Raw genomic sequence first — 15,982 nt, 5'->3', positions numbered from 1 at the left:
GGTGGAGTGAAAAAGCCCCATCGTTACAGGCCTGGTACTGTGGCTCTCCGAGAAATTCGTCGTTACCAGAAGAGCACTGAATTGCTCATCCGCAAGCTGCCCTTCCAACGACTCGTCCGAGAAATTGCACAAGATTTCAAGACAGATCTTCGCTTCCAAAGCTCAGCTGTCATGGCTTTACAGGAGGCAAGTGAAGCTTACCTTGTAGGGCTTTTCGAAGACACCAACTTGTGTGCTATTCACGCAAAGAGAGTCACAATCATGCCTAAGGACATTCAGCTTGCTCGCCGCATCCGTGGGGAACGTGCTTAAGTTTGAAGTTCTGGCACTGAGTTCAAAAACGGTCCTTTTTAGGACCAATACACTACTTAGAGATGCTGTTATCCTAACAAGGATCTTGTCCATACTTGTTATCTTTTTTTTTTAAATTCTCACGCCGTATGTTGCATAGTTAATACATCTACCTTCGTTTTCCTCTCGTTTCGTATATCATCCTATCTTTCAAGTATATTCTTTAGTTTTCCCCTATGTTTACCGATTGATTATCTTCGTTTTATGTGGTCAAGGATTCGATTTTGCCATATGTTGCATAAGTTAACTTCGATTCAACCACTGTTTGCCCTTCTCAACGTTATTAATCTCATAGAACTCGCAGGCGAAATATGTACTTCTTCCAAGGTAGCAAAAGTAATATTTTCTCAGAGGTCGCTGCTGTTGAATGCAAACGTTAAACTAAACTTTCTTTAAGTGTCTGTTTGTACTTAACATCAGTTCAATTGTACACCTACATTTCTGCTGGTGTTACTATTTTTCTTTATAGCAATATTACGAATTATAAGACGGTATCCGTGGTTATTAGCGTGTTCCCTTTTCCTAACACTTTCTCATTACACCAGTATTTCCATCATTCATTAGGCGTAATCACCCGTCTCCTTTATCATAAAAATCATAATAGTACGACGTTAAATTGAAACAGTCTACTTCACTTTCACGAGTTGTAATAAGTTCGAACATTTCTTTCACCCCAGCCTTGAAAAGAGTTGATTTTAGTTTAGTGTCCCTTTCAGCAGCAAGGCTGTTTCAAACGTGGACCTACTTATTAACGTGCAATGCGAAACATTTGAGCTCCCACCGAGAATCGAACCCAGTCAGCCTGCAAAAGTTTTTCTAACAAATGCATTAAGTGCGTTTTCTGTACTGTTTCGCTACTTGAAGATAGGAACAAGGAAAAAGTAAGTGATCACAAATTGACATTACGTAATGTGTTCCCCATTTTTTTTCGAGTACACCATTCTTGACACCCGTGAAAGCTTTCTTTCCCCACCCTCAATTCCCCTCTGTTATAAAGCACTTACATCAAGAAGTGCTTCGGTTAAAAAGAAAACTCAAAGTCCCTTGCGTGTATACTATACATTGCTATGAATGAACATGTGATAATGATAGGAAAAGCACAATTTTACTCTTCTCAAAGTATTTGATGGCTCTAAAAAGAGCCGTTTTAAAATGTCAGATGATTTACTGACACATTTACTTCTTCTTTGGTGCAGCCTTCTTAGCACTTTTCGGTTTTGCTGTAGCCTTCTTTGGCTTCGGGGCCTTTGGCTTCTTGGGAGTTTTTGCCTTCTTCACTTTAGATGGTGATTTCTTAGGTTTGGGAGCAGCAGCCTTTTTCTTTTCACCAGTCTTCTTGGGACGTTTAGCTGCTGGCTTTTTCGCAGGCTTCTTCTCCTTTGATGCTGATCGTTTCGCCTTGGTTGAAGATCCACCTTCAGGCTTCTCCTTCAGCGATGAAGCACTAAGCTTAAACGATCCAGATGCACCTTTTCCCTTGGTCTGAACCAAAGACCCAGAAGCACTGCACTTCTCAAGTATTTCTTGATAAATGGAGCAAGCTTCTCGGCATCCACTTTGTAGTTCTGAGAGATGTATTTCTTAATAGCTTGCAGTGAACTTCCTCCCCTTTCCTTCAAATTCTTGATGGCGTTGTTCACCATTTCTGATGTTCTTGGATGAGAAGGTGTTGTTTTTGGTTTCTTAGGCTTTGCAGACTTCTTAGGAGAAGCCTGTGCCGGGGCTGCAGGTGCTGATGCCGTATCTGCCATTGCTTTCTGCAATAAACTCAACGATACTGAAGAATGAAATTTTCGCTGGCAGGCAGCGTTGAGTTTGGTTACGGAGCGCGGACCGGATAGAAAGCACTTGCTGAGGCGGGCTGAGGTAAACAGAAGTTCGTAGTTGCCACAACGATAAGTGTGTTTCCTTCTATTTTGATAAACGATTTTTTTCAGGTATTCAATGAATGCACCAGATCCTATTCTTCCTTACTGGCTAGAAGAAACTTTATTCCACATAACTCAAAAGGCATTTGTTTTTATTCGCTTTTCTATTTTATGTTTCAGTCATTGCTAAGTCGGTCACACTACTTTTTCACCCTCCTTGTGCTTATAATTTTCATAATTTAACATGGAAATACTTATCAATAAATAATTATATTACCATGGTAATTAACTTCAATCCTTCCTGTGATTATACGCAAAGTACCATCTTCGTACTGCTTACTATAGTTCAATGAAGGGAATCTATAAAGTAACGCGTGTCGCACACATCTGCCTTGCAAACTCCCTGGCCTACTTCCAATGTATAGACTTTTATTTCAAATCCTGATTTAATTTCATAATTTTCTGTAGATTTTAACATTTTATTACCCAGCTTCTTAATACGAATGACAATCAAGCCTAAATATTTATTCCCTTTAACTTTATTTTTCTTTTTTATTTTGTGCCTTGTTTCATATTTGTTCTTACGTTAGCAATTAACGCACTTACCGTAGTTATGTATGAACAGGTTGTTTCTATATTTATTTTATTCCAAATAAATTAAATATATATACGGATTATTTTATGGTAGTTGATATTTTCTGTTGTTTCCTACGTGAATTGAGGAAACGCACGGACTTTCGCCTAATTCTTGTGCTACTTTCATATGTCTGTATCTGTCGAATGCTGTCGATCTGTCGAAATGTGTATTACTATCTGTCGATTCATCGAGTGAACTGAATTCGTTAACCATTTCACCAGGCGCGCATGCATTTTTTTTTTCTTCTAAGGGATCCAAGCTTCGGGGGGCAAGGTTCCAATACTACAAGCCACTATGTCTATATACTATTATTCTGCATTCGAAAACACGATAAATATTCCACTTACTTTTTCACAAAAACATGATACAGACAGAGTACAGATGAAGTGTAAGATCAGATTTATATTGATGATACATCAATATTTTCCCTGTTAATAACTACATTTAATGAGAAAGTCTGCAAATGTATGTTCACTTAGGAACTTTTGCGAGGAGTCCGCACCCGGTGGACACCCCGTGAGTACGCCTCTGCACTTGACTATACTTCGAATTATACTGCAAACAGTTGTATTTTAGTTTCCCCGTTTAGTTCATCGATATCATTAACACAAAGAAAATAGATGTTATAGATGCGTATTCTCAGTTCTCGCTTTATATCCGGACGTCTGCAAAAATCTACTCCTTTTCTTTCTTTCACGCATCCACCAAACTAACAATGATTTGTATTATAATATTTGCGCATAAAATGTATATCTCATACCTTCCATGTTCTCAAGTATTCATAGACAAAAACGGTTACTTTCTGCGAACAAATTGTCCAAACACAGTGCAAATGTCATCTATAGATTGTCCTGGTTCCGTCTGCGTGTACATAACAATGCGTCATAATCATACATTGCACATTAAGGATATCAATTAATCTTCCCAAATTCCTAGATATGCCTGGCAAAAGTTCCGCGTGTTGTAAGGATATTACATTTGTACTACCGACAAGGTGGTATCTTCCAACATTGAAGTTCAATAAACCCCAAATGTGTCGGATATAGTATTTGATTTCTTGTCTCATTGTTTGCGTCAGAGATGTCTTCTCAAGTTAGGATTTACGATACATACAGGATGAGTTGTATATATTGTTGCTGCCAGCTCTATATTAATCCCATATTTGTAAACGAATAAAAACAGTATTCTAATTATAACAATGTGCTCACAATTAATTTTATTCTTAATTGTTATACGTATTGTTGATTAAAAATGAAAATGTTGCTAAGTGAATTTTATTAATATTTTCTGTTGCGTGATATAGGAAGTGAGTGAAATATTGGAGGAATATAGTGTGCGTAGCAGATGATGTGCAGTGGCTTTGGATCGCCTGTGATAAGGTAAGGCATTTGCTATTTTAATTAACACATTTTATATACTGTAATCCTAATTATTTTTATGTGAATGTGCTTACTACTTGTGTATTCAGTGGGACCGATGTTTTAATATGTATGGTCAAGCAGTGTCGAGCCTGGTCAGTGTGTGGATAGGTGACCATTTTTTGTAAATCGATAACATTTAACTTTGTAAACACGGATGAAGTAGAAGTATATTTATTTTATTTTTTACCTCAAATATGTAGGACACTTCTCCTTTGTACATCAATTATTATTATTAGTTCAACTTGTTTACAAGTTAAATGAAAAGAATAGTCGTTATCGTGTGATGATTGTGCTCATTAGGCTAAAGAAGACTCGTGATAAGAAAGAAAAGAAGAACGGTGCTCAAGTTTCGTCACAGCATATTCTCAAAAATTTACAGGCAAAATTCAGTGTTCTGCATGAAAAGGCATATTTGTACGAAAAAAAAAAAAATTCTGCAGACGACAGAATTAAATAAAGTAATACACATGTATTTTAGAGTTACTGGTGTAAAATCATTACAAGTGCTTTGCCAGGTGGCCAATAAAAAGCACGAATACTATTTAAGGGAGCCAAAACAGGAGAAAGCTGGGGGCCTGAGCGATAGCAAGAATGTGCGTCCAAAGTGAACAGGAGCGAAGGCGACGCGGGTATACGTATAAGCAAGGGTAGTGGAAACCAGTTAGTTTTCGAGTTTCAATAGCACTTGTCATGCATCCATACTAGTAGCGCCCCGCTTGTAAACATTAAGTACACTATGCAAGAATACACCGCCGGTGGAAAATAGTACCTAATACAGTTATCTTTCATATATACTGACTTATTTTACAGTAGTAACCCAACACTAGTAAACGTAAAATAAAAGTGTATAACTTTATATTTAATTCTATCGCCTGGCTTAGTTTTTCACCTGTAAGATGTACTTATTTAGAGCAAGTTTCTTAACTAGCAAATTAAACCGAGAACCACAGCAACCATATATATATTCTTATGATGTACTTTTCTTTGAGTGGTGTTCTCTGTCTATTCAATAACATTTTCTCAGTTTAATGCTAGCAAAAAACAAAACAAAATCAAAGTGTTTCTATATAAATTTAGTTCACCGTGTTGTAATATCACATGGAATTGAAAAACGAATAGTCGAACCTCTGCTATCTCGATCAAACTTCTCAGGATGATATACTGACTTACCGCAGAAGTTCGACTGAATACGTTTCTCAGTTCCATGGGAGAACCTGGAGAAGCAAAAGCCTGCGCAACGGAAAATACTAAATAAACTTGTAGAGCAGGTCAAGATGTATCATCATGCCAAGTTTCATTCAGATCAGAGAAGTTTGGCTGCAGCCATTTTCATTACAAAGCACAAAATGGATGGTCCCTAACCTCGAGAATCTTCACAATTGTCGACGAGTTGAACTGCACTCATCTGATCAAAATCAAACTTAAAATGGCAGTTCACTTTCAACTGTTAAATAATATGATATGCAGGCTTCTGCTTTCCTAGTTACAGTCTATCCACTGTGGTATGCATATTAGTAGAAATGTGAGAGTGCATATTTATTAAAGATTTGCTTCAAAAAGCGATGAAAGACATAGGCATTCCCGCGGGCGGTGATAACAAGATGCCGGAAAACGAACAAGCAGAAAGAATATGGGCTGAAGAAGTGTAAACGACGACGCGGCGGCCCGTAAAGGTGTTGCCGTCCTATTAAATGAATAATATCAAAAGAAAGAAAAAAAAAGTAAAAAATTTCGCGCTCGTAATCAAGACAGAAAGCAACTAAAGGAAATCTTTGTTTTACGTCCCACGTTATGCCGCTTAGGCTAAAAGAGGCGCTGATTATGAGAAATGATTGAAATGGTGGTGGAATGAAGAAAGTGGGAGGAAACGGGAGAACCCCGCGGTAACCCACGCACATAGTTTTTGTCCACCATAAAGTTAACTTGGCGGGGGCTCAAGACAGAAAGACGGTTGGAAAAACAAATAAACGATGTTCCATCCCGTAAAAATGTTGGCGACCTATGAAATCAATATTTTTTCTTAAAGAAAAAAAAAAGAATTAAAAAGAGAAAAAAAGGTCAAAATTTCGCGCTCGCTTCGCTCGCGATCAGCAGAGAAAAGAGGACGTGACGCACCCCTAAAAGTGTTGGCGACCGATTGAATAAATATTGTGGGTAAAAAAAAAAAAAAAAAAGTCAAAAATTTCGCGCTCGCTTCGCTCGCGATCAGCACAGAAAGAAGGACGTGACGCGCCCCTAAAGGTGTTGGCAACCGATTCAATACATATTGTCGGTAAAAAAAAAAAAAAAAAAAACGCTCGCTTCGCTCGCGATCGACATGAAAAAGGCAACGACGTGACGCCCCGTAAAATTGTCGGCGACCTATTCAATCAATATATTCGGTTGAAAAACAAAGTCAAAAGTTTCCCAATCGCTTCCCTGCCGATCGACATAAAAAAAAAGGCAACCCCTTCACCTCTCCTTATGCATTCATCAGTAAACATACAACCATAGATCACAATACCACTCACATCACCTATCAGTTCTCCACGTCCATCAAGATCCAATCATCGCCCTGGCCCTTTATGATGATACACAACATTACATGTTATTGTGTGCATTGCCCCGCGTTACAATACATGACCAAAAAAAAAAGAGAAAAAGAGCTGCACTGCCTTCAGTGTAGACATGTTCGTATTCGTAGAAAATGATTTTAGGTACACGATAGTACAGTAATCTATCTTCACATGCTTCAGATGTGAACGATACCTACACATGAAGAGGGCTCCCGAGGTTTCCTTTTCCAATAGGATGGAGCTCCACCACACTTGCAGAATGACGAGAAGTTATGTTAATAAATATATCCCAGAGTGTTTCGTAACTCGCCCTTGGTCCTAATGATGAAGCGTTCTTCAGATGGCCCCGATGTCTCCACACATGATACTATGCGACTTCTTTTCACGAGGCTCTCAAAGATCACGTTTGTGTCCTAACATTCTCTGCAGATATGACACAGCTGCGATAGCGGATCACAGAAGCCTTTCCTCTCCTTACAAGAGACGTGTGTTCATTCGAGCATGGGAGTAATTCGACTATCGATCAAATATCTCCCGTGTCACGATAGTAGTCACTTTCAATTCTTCTAACGAAGGTAAGAAAAAATGCTATACAAACTTCCTTTCGGTATATAAAGGATTAGGGGCCCAGAGAATATTTTCTTTCAAGAGGATACATTCTTTTTCGAACACCCTGTATATAGATCCTCTAATTATAACTGCAAACAAAATGTTGATTTTGCAATTGCTTCCATGAGAGAAAATTCTGTGCACTTTCTTTCTGAAGGGCCGGGCCTAAACGTTTTCCTTAATCATTAAATTTAGTAGTTATCTACAATTACATAGTTTTCCATTGTTCTCAAAATAAAGATTTTTCTCTATGAATTGTTGAATGTTGCTAGGGATATTGAAGTAATTCTTTTTAGTGTTTTTTTCTTTACAATAATGTACTGAACGCCTGCATTAAGGAAGTTCGTGTGTCCATCTTGCAAAATGTTTCGTCTTTTTTCATGCCCACTAAGATAAATATTCATTTTGCTCTTTTCTCCGTATGCAAACCACATTTCTTAAAGGCAACATTTTCATACAAATGTAGTACTAAAAACTTCTAATTGGCAACATCTGGGCTGCGAAGAGGAAAAAGAAAGAAATCTCGTACGTATTCGCGCGCAATTCGGAATTAGCCAATGAAAAGCACAAAAGCGGCCACCATCTCTCTCTCTTTCTTATTAACGGTTTTGTACTTTCTGCAGTTCTATCAGTGCTGCTAACCTCTTACTATATCATTGAATATGTATGTTTATATATATATATATATATATATATATATATATATATATATATATATATATATATATATATATTTTACAAAAAATCATACTACTACGGAATAATATTAAATGCCTGTAAACCCTCATTTCTGTTTGCACTTTCTGTTACACTACCTTCCCCGAACTTCTTTCAAGTTATTAAGTGCAGAACGGGGAGTTATACATATTTACTTGCGCTTTCACAATATCTGCACATTGTGTAATAATAGGAGACGTATAAAATAAAACTATATACTAATACGTATATATATATATATATATATATATATATATATATATATATATATATATATATATATATATATATATATATATACAGTACACATTCCACTATCCGAGGCTTTCCTTTTCTTTTCTTGCTGACGATAAATTACGCTCTTAGAAATGTTGTCTGAAAACAATAAGAATATGTGCAAAAAATACAATCAGAGGTAGAGGTCTTTAACAGGAACTAAGCAAGGGAGTTGAAAAATTTTTTATGCATGTAAAAAATATAGACATGAACCAACTTGTGAAATAAAAAGACCAGAAAACTACTCTTTCTAAATTATGTGTAAACTTTTTACCGAAAACGAAAGTTGCACGAAAGACTTTTTGTCCCTTTTTTGGCCTCCGGTGCTTGGGGTCCCTGGTTCAATCCCAGCTCGTGCCGTGTGAACTTTGTCGTGCATAAAGACCGTGCTCATGGGTTTTCTCGGGTTTCTCCCGTTTCCTCCCACTTTCTTCATTCAGTACTCATCATCACCGTCTCCTTTAGCGTAACCGGTATAAGTATGCGACGTAAATCTAAAGATTTCATTTCATTTCCCTTTTCTGCTCATACTGCTGATTATGCGCGATTATGCCAACATCCAACTCCGCGGATAATCGTGCGATTACTGTATATACAACTAATACAGATACGTAATTACATTATCAGTTACAGTATCGGTTTTTATTTACTAATTTGCCTCACTTTATTTGCATCCCTGCAGTAAATAATTCTTATCGATAATAGTTAAAATGTATATTACATTTTAGTGCTTCACGACTGAATGATCATCTGCCTTACGTTATCTCGCAGCTGAAGAGGATGCTACACTGAAAACTACCTTGCGTTATAAAGGGTAAGTGAAACATATCTTAAAAATATCTTTCATACATTTCATTGTGTACATTAAAGAATGTAAGTTTGCCTTTTTCCTGTAATCAATACTTAATAAAGGATTTATTTTTATTTATTTATATACAATTTCATACGTGGTTCGTGATAGTAAACTCGATAGGACATAGTGGCACTATGAACATCCGAATCACTCATCATTCGAACATTCAAATATTTATTCGAATATTAGTATATTCCAAGTAATGTTAACGACGTTAATATGCTTGCCTTTATAGTTAATAATGTCAATTCTTACTTAAAACATACTTCCTTAACAGGACATTGAAGAAAAGGTAGTTGCCAACGGCCATACCATGCTGAATATACCGGTTCTCGTCCGATCACCGAAGTCAAGCAGCATCGGGCCTGGTCAGTACTTGGATGGGTGACCGCCTGGGAACACCAGGTGCTGTTGGCATCTCTTTTTCAAATTTCATTATCCTTCAAGTACGAAAATACTAGAAACATTAATTTTATAGTACTTTCAAGAGATAATTTATCAACATTATTTCATAGCGATTAATCGATATTCTAAGCGTTATACCCACTATTTCTTACACTAACAGCCTGTTTATTTGCACGGCACATTAAAATAACCTGATTTCCGATCCGTGTGCACCTACTACTATACTTAACACGGAATGTATTACCACTTTTTAAAAGTAAATTATTATGACTAAGTGTAGATCTCCGGCGAGTAAATGCCTTTCGTATACAAGCACGACACATCTCCGCTATGTGCTTTACTTTTTTACTAACAGCATATAGAAATTGGATTTCAAGGTGTTTCTACATAACAGAATGAAGCAAATTTCGTGATTTAACTCTTTCGAATAATGTGTTGGTCCTGACAAGGACCGTTTGAAATGAAAAATCTTGAAGAAGATTTTTACTTAGAGCTTGTGTACTTGGTAACAGCCTTCGTACCCTCACTTACAGCGTGCTTGGCAAGTTCACCAGGCAAAAGAAGGCGCACAGCTGTTTGGATTTCCCGGCTGGTGATAGTTGACCGCTTATTGTAATGGGCCAAACGAGAAGCTTCAGCAGCAATACGCTCGAAGATGTCATTAACAAAGCTGTTCATGATACTCATAGCTTTGCTAGATATGCCAGTGTCAGGATGCACTTGCTTCAAAACTTTGTAGATGTAAATGGCATAGCTCTCCTTCCTCCTCCTCTTCTTCTTCTTATCTCCCTTGGAGATATTCTTTTGGGCTTTACCAGCCTTCTTTGCAGCCTTTCCGCTAGTTTTTGGTGGCATGATGACTCACTCGTTCAGCAAAATTAGATGTGTCCGCCGATTTATCGACTTCATTTAAATTACAGTACGTGTTTCAATTCGCGCCAACTGCCTTGCTTTTCATTTGATGCACTCGGGTGCACGCTTGAAGTAGTAACAAAACTGACTTGATTCATGGGAGGCCGCAATTTTTCCTCTCATCTTATTACGAAAGAATATTGAACAATGTCTGGTCGCGGCAAAGGTGGAAAAGTCAAGGGAAAGAGCAAGTCCCGCTCCAGCAGGGCTGGCCTTCAATTCCCAGTAGGCAGAATCCATCGTCTTTTGCGAAAGGGTAACTATGCCGAACGAGTTGGTGCTGGCGCTCCCGTGTATTTGGCTGCAGTCATGGAATACCTGGCAGCTGAAGTTCTTGAGTTGGCAGGCAACGCTGCTCGTGACAACAAGAAGACTAGGATTATTCCACGTCATCTGCAGTTAGCTATCCGTAACGACGAGGAATTAAACAAGTTGTTGTCTGGAGTTACAATCGCTCAGGGTGGTGTTTTGCCCAACATTCAAGCTGTACTTCTGCCCAAGAAAACTGAGAAGAAGGCATAAATGTAAGACCTATATCTCATACAAATCGGCCCTTATGAGGGCCACAAACCCCTTTATAGAGGAGATTTACGATTGAAATGAATTGTTTTCGATATACAGACTCATCAAAAGTGTCTGAGATAGTTGCTTAGTGTCATTCGAAATTCTCGCTGCTATTCGATTAATTAGTATGTGTAGTCGTCGATCGTAATTGAAGCCCATAGGAAGTCACACTATCTTTAGAATACTCCAAACAGCGATGTGCTTAGTTCCCACTACATTATTAATTATAAGATCATTACCTTTTGTATTGTCGCTAGCTACATTTTTTTGATATTTGCGTACATCGGGCTCATATTACCCAGAGGACAGGACAGTCGAGCCCAGATTCTCAGCAATGGAAGAAAACCTCATACCACATATTCTCATGTACTTCATGCTAGACAAAGGAATTTCCAACATTCTTAAAGCACTCATGTTTCTCTCTTGCGTTGGCTTGGCTGAAATTACTCTGTTCAATATGTTCTCGACATTTATTATTGTTCATTACTATGCCCCAATGACATCATGAACAGAGCGGATCAAAAAACTTTCCTAAATTTCTTTTGCAACATAGTAATGACATTAAATGCACACTTAAGTACGATTTATTCTTTGCAAGGTCGATATTCATATTTGTGTGATATGTGTTATATGTATATGGTTTGTAATACGCAACTACTCTTATTCTCTGATCTCAGAACTCATTTGCTACTGTGCCCAACGAGCGAGCCTAGGTTTCTTGTAACTACTGCCTTTCTTTAGTAAATAATGTGAAGTATACAATGCATTAACCTACATCTCATATTTGTATTACTCTTTATTTTACTAACCCGCTACGAAGTGTCATTAATTTACATGTAAATCACAATAGACACTACCGCAAAAGAAAAAAATCGAACCCAAGACCACGTAAACAAGATAAAGGACAAGATTCAGGTTTCTAACGCATTATTCGCCCCTCACAGCACAGTATAGAAGTTGTATAAGCCTCTATACGTACATCCTACTGTCAGAACAGAAATTCCGACTTGCGTTTCGCATCTCTCATGCTCGCTACTTCCAACAAATCGCCAATTTCCAACCAGAACCCCTTCTCCAGCATTAATACTGCTACATATGAATACGTATACATGAACGTACATAATGTAAAAAAAAACGTATGATTTTCTCAAATTAATCTCTCTACGTCTGTAATTTTGTGTGCATCAAAAGGCTTTAATGTAGTTACACGAATTCTTATAATCTAACAGAAAATCGCACAAAGTAAATCTTTCCCTTTATATAAATTTGTTGGCTCTGAAAAGAGCCGTTTATGCCAATTTTATATCCAAAATAGGAGGAACCCCAACTTAACCTCCGAAACCGTACAGGGTTCTTCCTTGCCTCTTCAAGGCATACACAACATCCATAGCTGTCACTGTCTTCCTCTTGGCGTGTTCTGTGTATGTAACAGCATCTCTGATTACGTTCTCCAGGAATACTTTCAATACTCCTCGGGTCTCTTCATAAATGAGACCAGAGATACGCTTCACACCACCACGGCGAGCAAGACGCCTAATAGCGGGTTTGGTGATACCCTGGATGTTGTCACGAAGAACTTTACGGTGGCGCTTGGCACCTCCTTTGCCAAGACCCTTGCCTCCTTTTCCACGTCCTGTCATTTCGATATGTTACTGCTTCGCTCACCACACACGAGAAATACAAGCCCAAGCAGCCCAAGACTCGTGGTTTTGTTCCTTCGATCATGCAGGGAAAGCACGGAGGAAAAACACAAAACGTGTCTAAGCCAATGAGAACTGTCCTTTTCGACTGACTTTATCCAATGAGAAATAGCTTGATTTAACGGTTTTGCTCTTTATATAACTTGACTTCATAGTAAACAGGATTCACGCATACATGGACGAGAGTAAACAACTTAATAAACAACAGGCAGGTTTCAGACCAACATACAACACAATCCAACACACCATAAGAATATTCAATGACGCTCAGGAAGCCTTCAAACGGAAGCACAAATTAGGAGCCATGTTCTTTGACCTGAGCAGTGCATTTGACACTGTGTGGCACGAGGGGCTCTTGTATAAGCTGACAAACCTCAACCTCCCAACAACAATAATACGATGGATCTACTTCTTCCTTAAAAACCGGGAAACAAGACTTAAATTCCAAGATAAGCTGTCGAACCCCATTCCCATAGAGAGAGGCGTTCCTCAGGGATCCACTCTTGCACCACTCTTATACATCGTGTATGTTAACGACACTCCAAAAAACGATAACACTCAGCTGGCATTATACGCAGATGACACGGCCTACTGGACCACATCCCGCATCACCAAGAACATTCTAACTAAGCTAGAAAAACAAGCAGACAGTTTCTCCAAGTGGTGTAAAGAGTGGCATCTGGAGATGAACTCTGCCAAGACTCAGCTACTCATATTATACCCAACAGCCAAAGGCACCAGGAAAAATAAAAACAGAACCATTAAAGTCAACAACGTACGGATCAAGCCTCAAAACAATGCCACCTACCTAGGAATCACGTTCAACAACAGACTGAGTCTACACCAACATACTAAGAAACTAAAAAGTAAAGCAATTAAAATCATGCATTTACTTAAACCAATTCTGAAAAACGCCAACAACACAGCTCAGGTTAACTCAAGAATCTACAAAACGATTATAAGATCTAATCTCACCTACGGCTCCCCACTCTTCACTAAGCAAGACGTCGAAAGACTGAAACGTACGGAAAGGTACTGGATAAGAATAACGATGGGAGAAACACACACAGATGAGGCATATCAAATATATAAACTCAAAAAGCTCAACGAGTTCATATCATATCTAAACAGAAAGTTCGCCAATAGATTGATTGCATCAAATTTTTTCAAAGAACACTACGCAACAATACCAAATACAGAAAACCCCAACACCATTATCGAAACACTAGCAAACATCGCTAAAAACTAAACTAAACCAAACTATTAAAAAAAAAAAAAAAAAAAAAAAAAAAAGTTTTTGGACTCAGTGGCGGAGCTTACGGGCTTGAGCGCCTCAACACTGGATTACGGCCAAGCTGTTCTACAGGGAAGATCAAGAAGAAAGATAAATAAACAACGCTAGCTTCCAGTAGAAATCCGATACCTTTAATCCCAACTCCTATTCACATACCCAATCCATAGGCCCGCTAACTAGCACCACAAAAACAAAACACAAATAATACCATGGACAAAGTAGCCCTACTGGCTAGACGTCCTTCCCATGCTGGGAAAACAGACTTTGACTTTGACTTTGACTTTGAGCGCGCAATTATTTGAAACAAGTCGTGACAGTTGCAATGGCACGTACCAAGCAGACAGCTAGGAAATCTACTGGAGGCAAAGCTCCTCGAAAGCAGCTTGCCACCAAAGCTGCAAGAAAGAGTGCTCCAGCTACCGGTGGAGTGAAAAAGCCCCATCGTTACAGGCCTGGTACTGTGGCTCTCCGAGAAATTCGTCGTTACCAGAAGAGCACTGAATTGCTCATCCGCAAGCTGCCCTTCCAACGACTCGTCCGAGAAATTGCACAAGATTTCAAGACAGATCTTCGCTTCCAAAGCTCAGCTGTCATGGCTTTACAGGAGGCAAGTGAAGCTTACCTTGTAGGGCTTTTCGAAGACACCAACTTGTGTGCTATTCACGCAAAGAGAGTCACAATCATGCCTAAGGACATTCAGCTTGCTCGCCGCATCCGTGGGGAACGTGCTTAAGTTTGAAGTTCTGGCACTGAGTTCAAAAACGGTCCTTTTTAGGACCAATACACTACTTAGAGATGCTGTTATCCTAACAAGGATCTTGTCCATACTTGTTATCTTTTTTTTTTAAATTCTCACGCCGTATGTTGCATAGTTAATACATCTACCTTCGTTTTCCTCTCGTTTCGTATATCATCCTATCTTTCAAGTATATTCTTTAGTTTTCCCCTATGTTTACCGATTGATTATCTTCGTTTTATGTGGTCAAGGATTCGATTTTGCCATATGTTGCATAAGTTAACTTCGATTCAACCACTGTTTGCCCTTCTCAACGTTATTAATCTCATAGAACTCGCAGGCGAAATATGTACTTCTTCCAAGGTAGCAAAAGTAATATTTTCTCAGAGGTCGCTGCTGTTGAATGCAAACGTTAAACTAAACTTTCTTTAAGTGTCTGTTTGTACTTAACATCAGTTCAATTGTACACCTACATTTCTGCTGGTGTTACTATTTTTCTTTATAGCAATATTACGAATTATAAGACGGTATCCGTGGTTATTAGCGTGTTCCCTTTTCCTAACACTTTCTCATTACACCAGTATTTCCATCATTCATTAGGCGTAATCACCCGTCTCCTTTATCATAAAAATCATAATAGTACGACGTTAAATTGAAACAGTCTACTTCACTTTCACGAGTTGTAATAAGTTCGAACATTTCTTTCACCCCAGCCTTGAAAAGAGTTGATTTTAGTTTAGTGTCCCTTTCAGCAGCAAGGCTGTTTCAAACGTGGACCTACTTATTAACGTGCAATGCGAAACATTTGAGCTCCCACCGAGAATCGAACCCAGTCAGCCTGCAAAAGTTTTTCTAACAAATGCATTAAGTGCGTTTTCTGTACTGTTTCGCTACTTGAAGATAGGAACAAGGAAAAAGTAAGTGATCACAAATTGACATTACGTAATGTGTTCCCCATTTTTTTTCGAGTACACCATTCTTGACACCCGTGAAAGCTTTCTTTCCCCACCCTCAATTCCCCTCTGTTATAAAGCACTTACATCAAGAAGTGCTTCGGTTAAAAAGAAAACTCAAAGTCCCTTGC

At 38.5% G+C, this 15,982-nt stretch overlaps 1 non-coding gene across 1 annotated transcript; it reads left to right on the top strand.

Moving 5' to 3' along the window:
• The first annotated feature begins 9,585 nt into the window (after positions 1-9,585).
• On the top strand, positions 9,586-9,704 carry LOC145678137 (5S ribosomal RNA). Its single transcript, XR_014130253.1, has one exon. It is a non-coding gene; the product is annotated as a 5S ribosomal RNA (ribosomal RNA).
• Positions 9,705-15,982: the final 6,278 nt, after the last annotated feature.

This window comes from Thermobia domestica, unplaced genomic scaffold (genome assembly GCF_964235325.1).
Source record: "Thermobia domestica unplaced genomic scaffold, izTheDome1.hap1.1 HAP1_SCAFFOLD_1910, whole genome shotgun sequence".
Lineage (NCBI taxonomy): Eukaryota > Metazoa > Arthropoda > Insecta > Zygentoma > Lepismatidae > Thermobia > Thermobia domestica.
Note: the sequence above shows the minus strand (reverse complement) of the source record. Positions and strands in the feature narration are given on the sequence as shown.